The 16,355-nt window shown below is 34.7% G+C and overlaps 1 long non-coding RNA gene across 2 annotated transcripts in view; it reads left to right on the plus strand.

Moving 5' to 3' along the window:
- LOC143166760 (uncharacterized) overlaps positions 1-16,355 on the plus strand; it is a 56,150-nt gene that overhangs the window by 29,453 nt on the left and 10,342 nt on the right. For both annotated transcript variants that reach the window (XR_012996442.1, XR_012996441.1), the window contains exon 2: positions 16,010-16,129. This is a non-coding gene — a long non-coding RNA (uncharacterized LOC143166760). The remainder of the gene's footprint in view (positions 1-16,009; positions 16,130-16,355) is intronic.

Raw genomic sequence — 16,355 nt, forward strand, 5'->3', positions numbered from 1 at the left:
CTCAGTTAAAAGAAAACAAAATATGAAAAAGATTATGAAAAAGATAAATCAAGAGTGAAAAATATCTATGTGAAAAATTGGAAACAAATTCAGTTGCTTTCTACACTACATGGCTCAAAAGTAATCTATAAATGCCCACAACTCCAGTTCAGAAAAGGTTTTTTTCTCACATTTAATATCATAAAATTGTGAGATAACCAGACTAATAGTAAGCCTCTACTCTGCAAATGACTTATAACCCCCGCAAAAGAATCACACACTCTACTGAGAAGTCATAGTAAATGCCATGTGACTAAGTAAGTGTTCTGTTGAGAAACAAATAAAATGAAGACCCTAAAAAGAAAAAAGAAACTATTTCTTAACACTTGAAAGTGGAAACAGATTATTCACTCTAGATTCAGAGTACAGAAAATTGCTGAGATAAGACTGGACTCTACTAAGTACTTTAAATCTGGAAACATGAAGATCCTGGGCACTTCAGGAAAGAATTCATATTCATGCACCAAATTTAGATACTAAATCTAGTAAAAGTAGAACAAATACGAACCTATTCAATTTAGCTACCAAAAATATTTTTGTATCTTTTACCAGGATTAGCACATCTAAACAAAGATCAAGTAAATTCCTCAAACAGTATTTTAAGTGTGGCACAGTATGACAGGATAAAAGTATATTTAATATTTGGAAAAAATAAGGAGGTTTGTACTTAACTGGCAGTTAATTAAACCATGTGTATATATGGGCCCATTATATATGTATAAATAACAGGACACACCCATGTCATAGTCAAAATCACTTGGGAACTTTTATGAAGACAACAAATATTTTTACAATAGCAGTGATTAAGCCTGAAAATAAAAGCAGAAAGCCCTGAAAGGAAATCAGAAGTGAGTCAAGATCACTAGTGGTTACTCTCATATTCATCATCAGAAGTGAGTCAAAATCACCAGGCGTTACTCTCATATTTATCATTATATAAACTCTAGTATAAGAATGCAGTCAAGAGGAAAAGAAAAAACAAGATTAAAAGAGCAAATCCAAGACACATCTTTAATATTATTTCCAAAGCTGACAAATTTGAGAAGAATACTACTAAAAGTAGTATTAAATAGAAAATGCTTCTTTGAGCGCTCAAAAGAATGAGTTCTCAAAAAAGAACTAAAACCAGTGAAGTAACAACATAACAATCCTTTGAAATCAAATTTAGATACTGTATTTAGATATTTACAAATTTAAAAAATACACAAAAATATCTTAAAGGTTCAGTACAGCCCTTTTCTGAGGCATGATTTAGTGACATACTTGAGCAAGCGAGTAGGTGAACCTGAGTCTTGCTTCCAAGGACTGGCATAATTTAGCACCCAAGTTCAGGAAATCACTTTAAGTAATACCAACCTGATTCAGTAAACTATTTGAAGACACAGGGTACTGAGCATTGAATTTAATATTTGCTATGTACTTTATCAGATAAACAGAATCTTTCTCCAGAATGAAGGTGTCTCTGCAGAAAGAGTAAAACATCTAGTTCTATTAACTGTGTTTCTGAGTACAGAATACAAAAGTTGTACAGAAGATCTAGCATGGATGGGTAGAGATCTATGTCATCCCTGTCTTAAAAAAAAGTTTCTTACAGGAGTCAGCTTACCTGAACATTATTTATTATAGATAAGCTCAAGCCACTTAAGTGAGAGCTAGACATATATAAGCAACACTTCTGGAAAAAAACTTTAATGTATTATTTCCAGACTTGATGAAAAACACTGCAAAGTCTTATAAACACTTCATAACATCATGCAAAATTTAAACTAAAATTTTAGGCTACTGCTGTGACGAGTATTTAGAGAAGTTTAAAGTTTTCCAGAAGCTGTACTATTAGATTCTTAACTCTATTTGTCCTGTTCCTCATTACCTCTGAAAATATTTTAATTTGTTTTGGTTTTATGGAAGTGTACAGATGTGCAGAAAGCCTGTTTAACAATTCATATTAAAAAACCAACAAAAAAAAAAACCCAAAAACCCTCTAAAGCTCTGCATTCACAAAACACAGCATAACAACCTAATAAAGTGTTGCCCTATTTTCTGATTGGCAGACCTCAAAATAGGAGTTTAAATATTTTAATTCAGCACTGGGGCAAAATTACATCTTAAGACAAAAAACTTTGAAGAAGTTATCTCATCTGGGTACTCCTTCCAATCCTACACTAGAAACTGTAGAATGAGAAACTGTTACCAGACGTGATAATGTACGTGATGTGAATTAGTAATGGGAGAGAGCCATATTAAATTACTGTTGTACAATGGCATAAGAAAGTGGAAAAGAAGACAGAAAAGAAACTATTTCCAATGTTTTTTTCTTTTGGATGAAATGAGCTTGCATAGAACACAGAGTTACAAAAATGAACTAAAACTATAAGGCCAGAGTGCTGGCATGGCATGCTTTTAAGAAGAATCTGTCTGTTTATGGCTTCCATATGCTGTACAAACATAAAAATAACAATGTATCTGAGCAAAAAATACAACTTTTTTTTATGAAAAGCAAATTATTGATAAAACTATTTCCAGATAGCATTAAAAGCAAAGATGGTAAAAATAAAGGTAAGAATATAGCAAAAGTGAGACAATTTTTAATGCTAGACAGGTATACAAATTATTTCCTAAAAGTTCTATCAGTTACTATTAAGCATGTCATTCTTTATGACTCATCTTTGCTCAGATAGCTCCATCATGAACCCAATGCAGATTGTCAATTAATTCTTTACATTCTTTATGTATGACTATATTAAAGTATATAAAACTAGCAATCTGAATTGTAAAATTTGGAAAATTATGCTCTTCTGTCAAGTGTAGATATATATGCAGGGCTTACAACATCCTTCTCTTCAGTCAGCAGTTATTTCTGTTGTTTGTTTTGTTTAGTCTCTCAAAGGGACAAGGGAAGGAGAACAATATATTTTCTCTGAAAAATACTGCTCTTAATATATTATATCTACTTCCAAGTATTAAATTCAACTTAGTCTATGCAGTGATCAATAGAAATGAACTTTATGGGGCAGGCAGTAAGTCAGTAAGGCAACAGTGATTAAACACTAATGTAAGTCACAAGTACTGTTTGCGGGCGTTCTCCGTCTTTCTACCCTAAGGGTTTTCTCTTGCCTGATGTACTAGTAGTTTTACATTGTATACCTAACTGATTTTTTTCTTATGCATATAATACATTTTAATATAAAGGTTCAGCAATGGCAATTATATAAGTTTAACATTCAACACTTATCCCTTTAAACTGTTTCCTCTCCTTTTAAGCTGTTCATGAACTTCATTTAGCTACTTTATTTATTATCGTATAATGCAAATGTGTATGCAGAATTCTTACCACATCCCACCACTGTTTACAAATTCAAAAAGCAACTGAGTTAATTCTTTCTTCATAACAAAGAATGCAGCATGTTATTTTTATGTACCACTAGGAAAAAAACTGACAAAGAGGAAATGAAGCAGGGGAACAGAAAAACAAAATAAGAAATGAAATCCAAGTTTCTAATGCAGCGATGTAATGCCAAGAAACTGCTCCAGAGAAACTGATTAACTGCCAGCTTTTCTACCTGTTGCCAAGAAAACATTGCTGTGTTCACTGATCCTGTAATTAAACTGAGTATGTTCTGAAACAACTTCTTCTGAATTGTGCCATCTTCTGTAAAGGGGGAGGGAGCTTCATTCCTATAACACACCAATAGAAAGATGGTTCTTCTCTAAAAAGTAGGTAGAAGGGCAAGCTTGGTTTAATCATGTACACACATTCTTTAAAGAAAAAAATTAACATTTGGAAAGAGAAATCTTGTTGCCTACAGACCTTTGGTGGGAAGCACAGAACGATAATTTGCATCATTCAAAATACTAATGCGCAGGGCAAAAAGTCTTAATTGCTATTCTTTAATGTCCTGTAATGCCAGGACTCTTGCTGACTCCTGTTGTTTTCTTTATCAAAATTTAAAAAGTGAGTTCTTAATTCTAGTGTTTTGTAGTATTTTCTTGCTAGGACTTTTAATATTTAAGTTAGTACAATTACCCATGCTAGTCAAGATATTTGTATACAAGTATGTCAATAAAACAGATCACACCAGTATACTTCTCCTCCCACATTTTATCTTCTTCAACCCAATCTGTTTAACCAAGATTTCGTAAGGGCTGACTATATTCTCTTCACCTCCACTATAGTCCTCTGGTATCTTCTTGTAAAGGTTTATTTTAATTTGGACTTCTCCATTCCTCATGCTTTTACATTTGATGGGTTAATGGAATGTTGGCTTTACTTAGTCAAATCATTCTTTGCTATGTGGCTAGCTGTGCTAGTCAGGACAGTGGCCCTCTTGGACATTAGTCCTTACAGTCCTTATTTTATCAAGAAAGGTCTGGATCACCTAATAAAAGCGTGAGAAAGCCCTTGCTTCCAAGACAGTTCCCAATATTCAGCAGAGGAAAATTGGAATCCCCATGGAAGACACCTGAGTTTCCCCTGAACTCAATAGCTCCCTTACTCTTTCTGTATGCATCCTAAGTACATTCCTACCAAACCATTCAAAGTAAAAACATCACTGTAAAGTCCTACTACTTCTATGAACTCCATTCAGCTCATCCTTAGATTCAGAGCTCACCAAATCAATGCAGACCAACTTCCTTTAAAAGGTCGTTCATATCACTGGGTATTTTGCCATGCTTGACTTGAGCTATGCTGTTTAAACCATCTTGCCATAGACTTTAAGCCACTTGATTGAACTTTCTTTTTAAAGATACGTTTATGGAACTAAGAGCTACTATAAGTAACAGCAGTTTCAGTGCAATTTTTGTAGTATGAGGAGAAATTTAATTTGTTTCTGTATCTAAATTATAAAATATGAAGCATTTTTTGGTTTAGTCAGTTTCTTCAATCTTTATCTTATTACCTATAATTAAGAAACCAAACATTTTATTTGGTATGAAGAAGTCCAGAAAATAGCAGTAAAAATGCCTGTTTGCAAACTAAACTCATTCTCTAATTGTTTTGCTGTAATTTACTAAAATTATCTCTTGTACGCCACCACTTAGACTATTTCTACAAAGAAGCCAGGGAAAAAAATAAACAGATTCCAGAGTGTAATATTAATGACTATCAAGCTCCACTATTTCCAGTTTTACTCCTCAGAAAAATGGAAATTATTTAACTATTAAAAAAAATAATGTAGTTCAGAGTGCAATACAAAATTAATTTTAAGACAGGGATACACAATGTAAGAAAGAGTTCTAGAAAATAAACATAGCTTCACAGACAAGAATAATATTCATTGTTGTTAATTATCTCAACAGTGACTGAAAACTGACCATTAGCAAGGAAGTTGTGAGAAAGTTGGTTGAGGAGAGTGTGTGTATGCTTGGTGGCCAAACTGGAAAAAAAAAAAAAAGAAAAAGAAAAAATTACAGATAGTCCCCAAAGATGACAAGTCAGCATCCCTCACGTGCTAGCTGGTATAAGTTTTGAGCTAGTCTGTTCATTGCTTATGAACAATGCCCTCTTCAAGTCAACGAAGCAAAACGTACTCTGTTAAACACCACACTTCCAAGCATACCCAAAACTGATGCTACGGACTAAGGGTCTCTCTGCTGGAGACCTAACCAAACACAGTTTTTAATTCTTGTGCTGGCCAGAGGTTTATCTGATGGCACAGAATAGCCAGAGCTGAGAATATTCAGCTCACGATGCATTTTAGTTACGATCCCTTCACTCCTCTTCATTGCTATACCTCTGGGACAGAGAGGGACTTGAGGGGAAACAGAGCCGTTGCATTTGTTTGAATCTAAGCTGAGAAACCTTTTGCGCCAGAGGTATTCTATAACTGTCAATAGCATCTATAACTGAGATAGCGTCAGCTCCAGCCACTGAATGACTCCAAGCCAGAAAGAGAGCTACTTCAGAGGCAACTCAGAATTTAGGAAGGTTGAACCCTGAAAAGTTACTTACTCCGAAAGTAACTTTCTGATGATGATACAAGACCTTAAGATGACTACATTCAAAATTTACATGCCAGTACCTAAAGTTATGTGGGATGAGATATGGTCTGTGAATCACTGAATTAAGCTGTGTTAACAGAAAAATACTTCCTCATTAGTGTTATAGAAGTATTTTTCAATTTTTCATAAAGATTCTTTTGTTGTTCTCACATAAAAGAAGTGTTTGGAGTTGAGGACTCCAGAAAACTTTATCTGTGCTGTTCTCAGTATCTTTTTCTTTGATCCTTTTCTCCACGTATAGCAATAGCAGCTGTCAGAATGTCCAGGTTTAGGGCTGACAGATTCACTCTGGAGTGAATAGCTGAGCATACCTGGCACCCACACTCCACTTCATTTGGAGGTGGTGAGTTGCTTTGTTTTTCTTCTGTTTTGGCTTGTTTAGCTGACAAGTAACAGATCAGAGTCATTCACCAAAGAGAGAACTCTGCTACTAATCTACCTCCAAAACAAACTCAGAATCTGAGCCAGGTCACTCTTACTTTCCTGGCTTGAATTTGCCCTGCTCTCTATTGCTGATGATATCAGCAATATCCACTGATATCGGTGGACGTGAATATGCCCAGGTGGCACATTAATGCTCTTTGCTTCTATTCCTGACACCAGCTAATTAATTCTTGTACTTCTAAGCCAAGCTTTGGTTTTTTGACAGTTTTTTTTAGCAGAGAATGAACAGTTAGCTGTTGGTGCTGATTCATTCTTCATCACCTGTTATTTCTCAAGCTGCAAGCAGTGACTCCAAATGCAAGTCTTCAGATTTTTCACTGCTGAGCAGTTCCACTTGCTATGGACCAAGTAGGAAAAAAATATCCATAATGTTATGTCTCATTACCTAATAAACCACTTTTCTGTAACCCATTCTGACCTTTGTTAGAACAAAATATTAATTGGACAGCTCCCAGGATGAATGCCCCAATAAGTAAATGTTGTGAAGCTGCCCTTTGTGGACATCCCTGAGATTATGATTCTATAAATCTCTTTCGTGGTAGTGTGCCTTAGGTGTTCCCCAAGATCTCCAGAGAGTCTTTCCTGCCTTCTGTTTATGGGCTTTATCTTTTGTTTGGCTGTGGGTTTTTACAATGTTACTTTTCAGGTGGGTGAGTTCCCCAATTCAGCTCCATGCTAGCCCACGGATAGTTATGCCAGCACAACACAGCAAAAGGGGTGGCATGAGAGTCGGGATGAACAGCAGGAGTGGAAAACAGGGGCTCTCTAAGCTTGTTTGACCAGCACAGTTGCTGTGTGTGTTATCATGACCTGAATTCAGTAAAGTACTCAAATACTCCATAGTAAGAGATGGAAACCACAGTTTGTAAAATCATGTAAGTTTTTAAAAAATGTGCTTCACAGGAGACTTAATTTGCAGGTATAAAGAAACCAAGCCACAGAATTTTAAAAAGATGACTGGTGTGGAGGTGCCTAATTCAAAAAGATATTAGCAGTTCTGAAAGGCTAACAGGAACGGGCAAACAAACAGTAGTAAAGCTGCTTAAAAGGCTATGGCAAAACTCCCACTTTTCCTTTTTCGTAACAGCATGATATAGTCTATTTCCAGTGTCTTATAACATTCAGATCATTTTCTGTATAACCCTTGTCATTGAATTGTTTATACTTAAACATTTACACTTGTGTTTTTCCTTACTAAATTGTATTTTGTATTTTTCAGACTTTATTGAATTTGTAAAGACTATTTTAATTTCTAATCCTGCCTTTCAGCATACTGGGAGCTCCTCTCGATCTTGTGAAACTTTAATAATTATATTCTAACATCCAATTCTAGCATCCAAGATGCCAAAAAAGAAAAAAAAAGTACAAGATTTTAGACACCTCTGTAAAGCCCTACCAAGTTGATGATAATTTTCAAGTACTTTTCAACCACCACTAAATCTACAGCAAGAGTAACATAAAAATCTATGCGTAAATTTTGAGTTGCTGCAAGGAAGGCCAGAAGATAGGTGCAGGGTTATACTTGTACCTGTTCAAAGGAGACTATATTCTGTAAATATTATGCTTTCAGTAGCCCTTGCAATTGTCATCAGGAGAGCTAATAAAACTGGCTATCAGGCAAAGCTCATCCTCTTTGAGCTATTGCTTGTTACAGCCTTCTCATCCTATATTTCTGTCTCGTGCCCACCCTGACAATGACAGCACGTTGGTAGGGATATATATGAGAAGTCACTATCTTTCATAGAGGTGACACACTGCCAGTAAGAAGCATCTTGTCTGAGATGTGACATCTCCCAACTTGCACCAGGTTCTTAATCACATAATTTGGAGGGGGAAATTCAATCTGGCATACAGCCCTTAATGTTGTCAATGTATGACCTAGACTGTGTTTCCCTAGATAGTTTATGAGAATGCCATTTGAGACATTTTCAAAAACTGTATTAAAATTAAAATATACAACTCCTACTGCTTCTCCCGCATTCACAAGAGCCGCTACCCTGTCATAGGGGGAAATCAGACTTGCTTAACACGGTTTGTTGTTCACAAATCCATCCTGTTACTCATCTCCTACTTATCTTCCGGATGACTGCAAATTATTATTAGTTTATTCTACATTTTTTTATTTTTATACTTAGTGAAAAAGAAGTGAGTTGTATTCCTGAATAAAAGTAATATTTGCAGTTAAGTTACAGGAAAATTCACCTGTTCTTTTCAGTTTGCAATGGTAAGAGATATCTAATTTCATCAAGTGCTTTTAAAATGGATTTGTCTTTTCATTTTTCTTCTTGATCTTATATTGTCTTTAACATGCATGAGTACCCTTTACAGCTCCATCAGATTAATTTCTGTAGCAGCTTTGTGTTCCATTGTCTCCTTCCTTTTTGACCATCATCCACAACATTTAACTTCTTATTATCCTATTACTAACCATTTTTAAATCTTCCATTTTATTAACAAGAATGTTATTAATGGCATTATTATTAAAAATTTGCTGTTCATATCGCTAATCTTCAAAATGGTTAAGAAAAAAAGAATACACGATCAGTGCATGTCTAAAATCCATTGCAATAATACTGTCACGTGGTTTATGAAAACTGTTCTTTCTATTCCAATGGATAGAACCAAAATCTTTACAGCTACACATGGCTTAAAAAAAAAAAAAAGAAAAAAAAAAGAAAAAAAAAATTAAAACCTTGAGCTTTTGATTCTAAGGCATTTTTTGATAATTCAAAAATACGTGGATTTCAGATAAGCTTTGCAACAGGTGAAATTGTCTTTGAGACTGAAGGCCACACCAAGCTTTTTTAGAGTGCCAGAGACATTAAATCATCTTTCTGTGAGTGAGGTTGCATACTAGTCATTGTTTTATAAGTCTTATGGGTTAAAATTCATTGCTTGTCACAGAGAGTTTTGGATTTCTTTTTAACTTCAATCCACAAGCTATTGAGACTAAAAGTGGTTTTTCTCTATGGATATTTATTTTATGTATTACCACATACACTGTTTGGAATATAGCAGTAAGAAGTGCTTGTAATATACTCAACTCAAAAGCATTAGTTTGTAAGAAAAGATTTGACACGTAGTGTATAGGTTAGTTCAACTGCTTACTTAACCGCATTGATTGTGAAATGCTGAACTCAAACCAGCTCACACAGGATTTGTTTTAATTTATCTCTGTTGGAAGAAATAAAACATATAATTTAAGCCAAATTCCAGTCCTTTGCTCTGAGTTTTACTAGTGCATGCCATCTAAACTGTACTAATAATGCCAAAAAATGAAACACTGAATGTTCCTCTATTTATCCTCCGTGTATCATTTTCTCATTTTGGCAATCAGGCTCTAAAGTGATGGTAATTGAAATAATCCAAAACATAAGTTTTTAAAAGCTATCCCTTAGTACAGACCTTGACTACCTTTGTGGTGGGGGGGTTCTTTGTATCTACCTTAAAAAAAAAAATCATGACCCTTTTAGGGCTTTTTTTTTTTATGCCCCATCTACAACTCCCTTATTCTTACTAAAGATTTAGATAGAAAACTGTGTTCTTCTCCCCAGATCTCCTGTTAAATATGACAAATGCATTTCATCTGTTTAGAAAGATGAATATGCTTCAATTATGAGAAAGTAATATTGGCACATATTTTTTTTGGACCTCAATTATAAGGGCTTAACTATTACATTTATAAAGATTTCTGGACCATTACAGTAAACACTTCTTTGCTCAATGGATTTAGATTACAATTTACTAAGTAAATCTGCAGGCTCATTCAATTACATTTTTAGAGTGAATTACAGAAACAAGTCTGTGGAATTCTTTCTGGACCGTGCAAAATAAAAGATCTTTCTTTTTTTTAGTTGCTACCACATATGTATATTTCACATGAGCTTTCTAAAGTGGACTCTGCCTTCATAAAATATTAATTGGAAGATTTTCTCAATGCTTTCTACCAGTGTATGAAAACAAGGCAAAAGAAGCAGGACCATTTCTATCATGATTCAGGTGGGATTAATTTGCTGTAGATATGCAAAAAAAAGTTGTTCATCTAAATCTACACTCTCTGTACAGCCTGGGAAAAGAGACAGAAGGCAGAAAAACTGCCTTCTGGAAGTGCCCACTTCTTGAGAGGGGAAAAAAAAAGTGCCTATTTCCTGGGGACTGACTCTTGAGAGACTCTAGAGTAACTAACTGAGACTAAACAGATGATTTTTAAAAAGGTGGAGTGAGAACATTGTCACAGAAGAGTTTAAAACTTTCTCTGAGTTGAGCAAGGATCAGAAGACAGGCTCTGGTCACAGAAATTACCAGGGAACTGGTCCATCAGGGATGGATGTTTGAATACACACACTTCATAGCTCCAAAATTAATGTGGTTTTTTTTTTTTAATTGGCAATTTCCTAAAACCAATCCTGCAGAACTACAGACAGCTGCATACCAAATGTAAGCCTACAGACAGTAGGCCAGTTTGTATTATGTAGCAGCATTGAAGACTATCATGGCGGCAACATTCTACTACATAAATTTTTTGTAAGCATAACAATAGCAAAAAAATTATTTTAAACTAACATTTATTCTTCAAGTTTGCAGCTAAATGTAGCTTTCACCTGAATGTGTCTCACTTCACCTCACCCCAACAATCACATGAAGGATGCATCTTTTCTTACCAAAAAATTGCTGAAAAGGTTAGACTCACATTCTTCACAAGTAAGAAATATTCCTTAACTTTTAACATTAAAACTTTTTCATTAGAAGTATACATATGAAGTACCTATGATATATACATACCACAGTACAACCGTGATTTTAAATGCACACGTGCATATAAATAATTGGAACCAAAATTATTGGCAACAGTAATACCGTGTTTCCACAGTGCTAAGCTTGTGCACAGAAGTTTTGAAATCTCACATTACTTCTCATATTAGTACTGTAAAATATTGAAATGGCACTGCTCATCACTACAGCCACATTTTTAGTCTGGTTTGGTCTGCTGCCTTAAAACTCTGCATGGTCCCAAACAACAGTTGTCATAGTTTAAGTAAGTTCCTTTAAGAATGGCACTTCCTTTCTAGTATTTTAGAACTTTAGGACTACTCTTGCTTGTTTTTAAATCACAAAGCTAAAAGTGTCTCAAATACTCTATATCATTATTTTATCAATCAAGTTGATGAAAATCTATATGCCAGGAAGCCAGCAAATCTGCTTTTAAGCACCAATATACCTCTGAAGCCTTAGGTGTTATTCCTGGAAATGACATTCATGTGTGACAACAATGCTATTTTAAGATGCACCACCTTCTGAAGGTAGCCCCGGACTGATTCAAGATAGTAATTGTGATCACTTATATATGTGCATTAAAAGGTACCCAACTATCCTAATCTTGTCCAAGTGTACCCATTTAAACTAGTTCCTTTTCATCTTTCACATAACACAGCTAATTCCCTATTGATATTACCTTGCTGCTTTTTGACACTTTTTTTTTTGCTGTTTTGTTTTCTTCTCAACAAGAGTAGTTCCTTTATTCTGTTTGATAAAAGCAGAATGCTATGACTAACACAGTGCATGAGTTTAACCACATTCCCAGAAATATCAATTTCAAGGACTTTTATATGTTAATTTGTTAATATACTCATTTCTATACATATTGCACATGTTCAAGGACAAATAAGATTTCTAATAAAGAAAGTGGATTGAACTACATGATGTGAAAATTGCTAACAGCTGGAGGAAAGATACAGTAATGGCAACTGGCCAATAAGACAATGTAGAAACAATGAAGAGACAGGTAGCAGGTATCTGTCCAGAGACAGATGCCCCTGAAGTACAAAAAGCCACAAAATAATAATAGGACAAGTAAAGAAACAGAAATGGATTTTTAAAACGAAATTCCAAACACTATTGTTACAGAATAAGCACAAGGTGGAAAACTGTCAATAAATCTTCTAGACAAAAGTAATTGGAAAAATATTAATAAAGCTATGTATATTGTGTTACGACATCTATCTATTGTAGTAGCATTCCATAAAAAGGGAAAATACGTCCCAAAACATATCAACCAAAAATATCATCATGTTGATTTTAATATGAAGTAGATTTTTTTTCAGTAGAGTCAAATTTAAGGGTGCTGATTCTGGTTCATGGAGCAATCAAGGTGTGGCAGCTGTTGCAGATTATCATTTCCCTACCAATTCCAGCAAAATAGGAAATATGCCTATAGCTTAGCAGATCCAGTTGTGATAAAGTAAATGGAGGTTACTCAAAGGTAACCAGAATTCTTTGAGGAGTATCATCCATCTCTATATTACATAAGAATACTTCATCCTGTACAGGAGCACCGCATTCTCTTTTTATAGACACAGTAAGAGACAGTAGATGCAATTGTGAAGAATGTGCTTCTTAACAAGAAAGTCAGAGTTCCTAGTATCCAGCTCTACACAGAGAGTATGACTGTCCTATGAAGTCTGAGGCTGAAAAGTGTTCTCTGAAGAGCCTATACAGCCAACATTTTAGATTTTGTGCAGCAAGCTTACAATGCAGATTCTGATGGCTGAGAAGAAAATACACAGAGAGAACTAGAACAGTGAAAAGCTTGTCCTACCAGACAACATGAAGGGTAACAGAGGCGGGGAACAGCCATGCTGAATGTTAATTGCCTATATGTTGTACATAAGAAAGGGCAGGAGATAAGTATGCCCACTATAGATGCTGCAATGGTAAATAGTCTTCAGCCTGTGCAATACAGCACATGTACCCATTACCAAACCTTGAAGATTTTACTGATTTATGCTACCATGTCAGACAACAAACTGAAGCAGCCGAGGCAGGTGCTTGTTCTGTTCTGCTATGTGGTAACAGCCCAGGGCAGATAAACAGGCCTGGAGCAGAAAAGTAGGGATGGTAATCTCAAACAACCATAGCAAGATTTACCCCATTGTATTTAGCATAGCATTTATTTCAAAGTAGCCTGAATATGTCAAGGGACATAAAAACTGAGATTATGTAGTATTTTAGTCCTGGAAGCCTTCTGAACCCAAATGCTTCATTTCCTCCTGAACTATGTGGGTTAGTTTAGACAACACAATTATCTGCCTAAGAACAGGATAAGCTACAGGGCACAGATCAGCTTGTGTAGCAGCTCATGTTTCTGAAACTTGCTAGTGCCAAGCAAGTGCTTGGGAATCACCTTGCTGAATTCATAAAGGTGTAAAACTCTTCCTGCTGCTCTGAGAGATCAAGATAGAAAAAAGTGTCAAAAATCATCCTTTTACATGCAAACACTAGTTTGCTGAAAATGTAAGATAACAAGAGCACACAGTGATTCACAATGCCTCCAGGACCTCTTTGGATTACTGGGAGCAACTTTCAGCTCTGATTTTTTGAGCAGCAAGTCAGTATTTCTCAGTAAGCATTCCTGATTATAGCAATGGCTTTATTTTATTTTATTACTTTTTTAACCTTTTCTATGTGGGACAACATACTGGTATTTTGTGAGCTTCCAAGGATGAAGTTTTTATTTCTTTCTCTCTCCCAATTCTTGTGTGAGTAGGACAAATTCTTTGGGAATGAATAGAAGCTATTTGGCCTATAAAACTTGCCCTTTTTTGGTTCTATCATTCTCACATGATGTCATGCAGTTATTTTTCTGAATGACTTCAATGTGTTTGCCTCAACAAGTCTGCTATTTTATTATTATTATTATTATTATACTTTTCATCTTTTTAAAAAGAAAGTTCCACCCTTTCATTTAAAAAAAAAAAAAAAAACACAACTTTTTTTTTCTCTTTTGGTTTTTCATAATATCAGGTAGTTGCATTATAAGGAATATATAGGATGATAAGCACTACATGTGTTCTGTAAAAATCAACTCTGTGTCTCCTGCTACAATTTCTGTATTGAGAATCTCTGCTAATATGAAGCTGATCGTAAATAATTAGCAGGCATCTTATACAATTTTAGTCTTTCAGTTTTTCAATCTGTTATTGTCACTATCTCTCTACTCCACTATACTATTTCATTGTTATTATGAAAGTATGATTATATTTGATACAATTATATTAGCAGGAATTAAAGAAAGATTTCCTAACAAAAAAAAAAAAAAAAAAGAATTTCCTAAAAGAAAGGATTCAAAAGAAAGGGAATTTTAAAAGAATTCTAAAGATTTCTCTAAAACAAAGATTTCTGTGGTAACTGGAAATATACAAACAACAGACAATTCCCTCTCATCTGGCTTCACAAGTAAAGGGGACAAATTCCAGATTGCTAAAATGGAATTTTGGATTGCTAAAATGGAGTTTAGCAATCTGGAATTTGGAACAGCAATGTGGGATGGCAAACCTGAATCTGATAAGGAGATAATTCATGACACTGACTACCTTTCCTGCCTAGCTTCTTGGTAAAACAAATTTGTATAATCTGATTGTTGGCTTCTCAGTGCTAAAACAACTGCAAAGTATTTCCTGAGAAGCTTGAGGAAAAGCACTGTGGTTCTACCATAGCACTTTTTCTCTACTAGTGAGAATTTATAATAGTATTTTGTCCCTTGAGAATATATTGAATTTAAATGGCTATTGTGTACACATTCTGCTACTTTATGGTGGATACAGTCAGAAAAAAACGCAGCAAGGTGTCACAGAATCTATGCTAGTAGCAGTTCTGAACTACTGAAGAGATGTGTCCTTTCCAAAGCAAGCACTCCATTTATATGGGATGGCTATTTTTCAAGAGGAAACAACATATATGTAGGTGACTTAGGACAACTCACATGGCTATAGACTACAATAGTGTGGAAAAGAGCTTGACTGGAAAGAATACCCAAGATGACTCTACAAATCTGTCCCTAATATCTCTGATGTACTTTGTAACATTGCTTTAAAGATGGCATGTGTTATTTATATAATACTTTAAATCCTTACAAATATTCAGTTGCTGTTGGCTTATTTTTCCTTTTTCCACTCAAGCCTTTGACATAACACAGCTGTTCAAAGGTTCATTTTTAATCTTGAAATTATTTTCATATTTAAAAAATAAATTCAAAACCACACATATTCACCCAGCATTTTGATGTTTCTCACTTTCTGAAAACCCTATGCAACTAAAATATATCCAGTATGAATTTTAATCCATTTTGACATCGAAGATATATTCTTCTATACACTTGATTACTGATGAAATTATATACTTTGGCAAGGTCTCTTAACTAGCTTTTAAATTTGAATAATTTAAAATAAAAACATCTGAATTAAACAAATGAAACACTCCACGAAATCCTGACTAAGCTTCAGCAGTTTTAAACAAGACTTTTAATTCGTTTTCCATATTCCCAAATCACATGCACAAAATAATGCCCCTGTTAGGACTTCTGCTTTCTGAAACTCTTTGTTTACCTCTGTTATTTGCTGTTGCTTTATTTGTATTATCTAATAGTGTGTGCATTTATAATACAGCAGCTAAAGACAATGAGGAGCACTGGTAATTAAACATGAGAAACAAAATCTTTGCACTTCTTTCATGTTCTTCAATACCTGTCTAGGAAAAGCCCAGAAGAAATCCACATTAGAAAGGCATAGAGGAAAGCTGTCAAAGATTCTGACTAGGCAAAGAAAGGACCCAGAAAACCTAGCTGCACAAATATTTGCACTATGGGAATGTGGTAAGTGATTCAATCTCTCTGGTTATCAAGATAAATTATGTTGTAACTGCCATTTCTCTCATTCTCTAAGTTCTCAATGAAATTCAGGCAGCTGGTTAAAATCTAACCTTTTCCATCAGAGCTTCTCAGACTGTGGTCTGCAAGAATCAGAAGTTGCTCTATGAAATAACTGCAATTTTTTGCCTTTTTTTTTTTTTTTAAATTCACACACTTTCATTCCCGCTCA

This window comes from Aptenodytes patagonicus, chromosome 13, assembly GCF_965638725.1.
Source record: "Aptenodytes patagonicus chromosome 13, bAptPat1.pri.cur, whole genome shotgun sequence".
In the NCBI taxonomy this organism is placed as follows: Eukaryota; Metazoa; Chordata; class Aves; order Sphenisciformes; family Spheniscidae; genus Aptenodytes; species Aptenodytes patagonicus.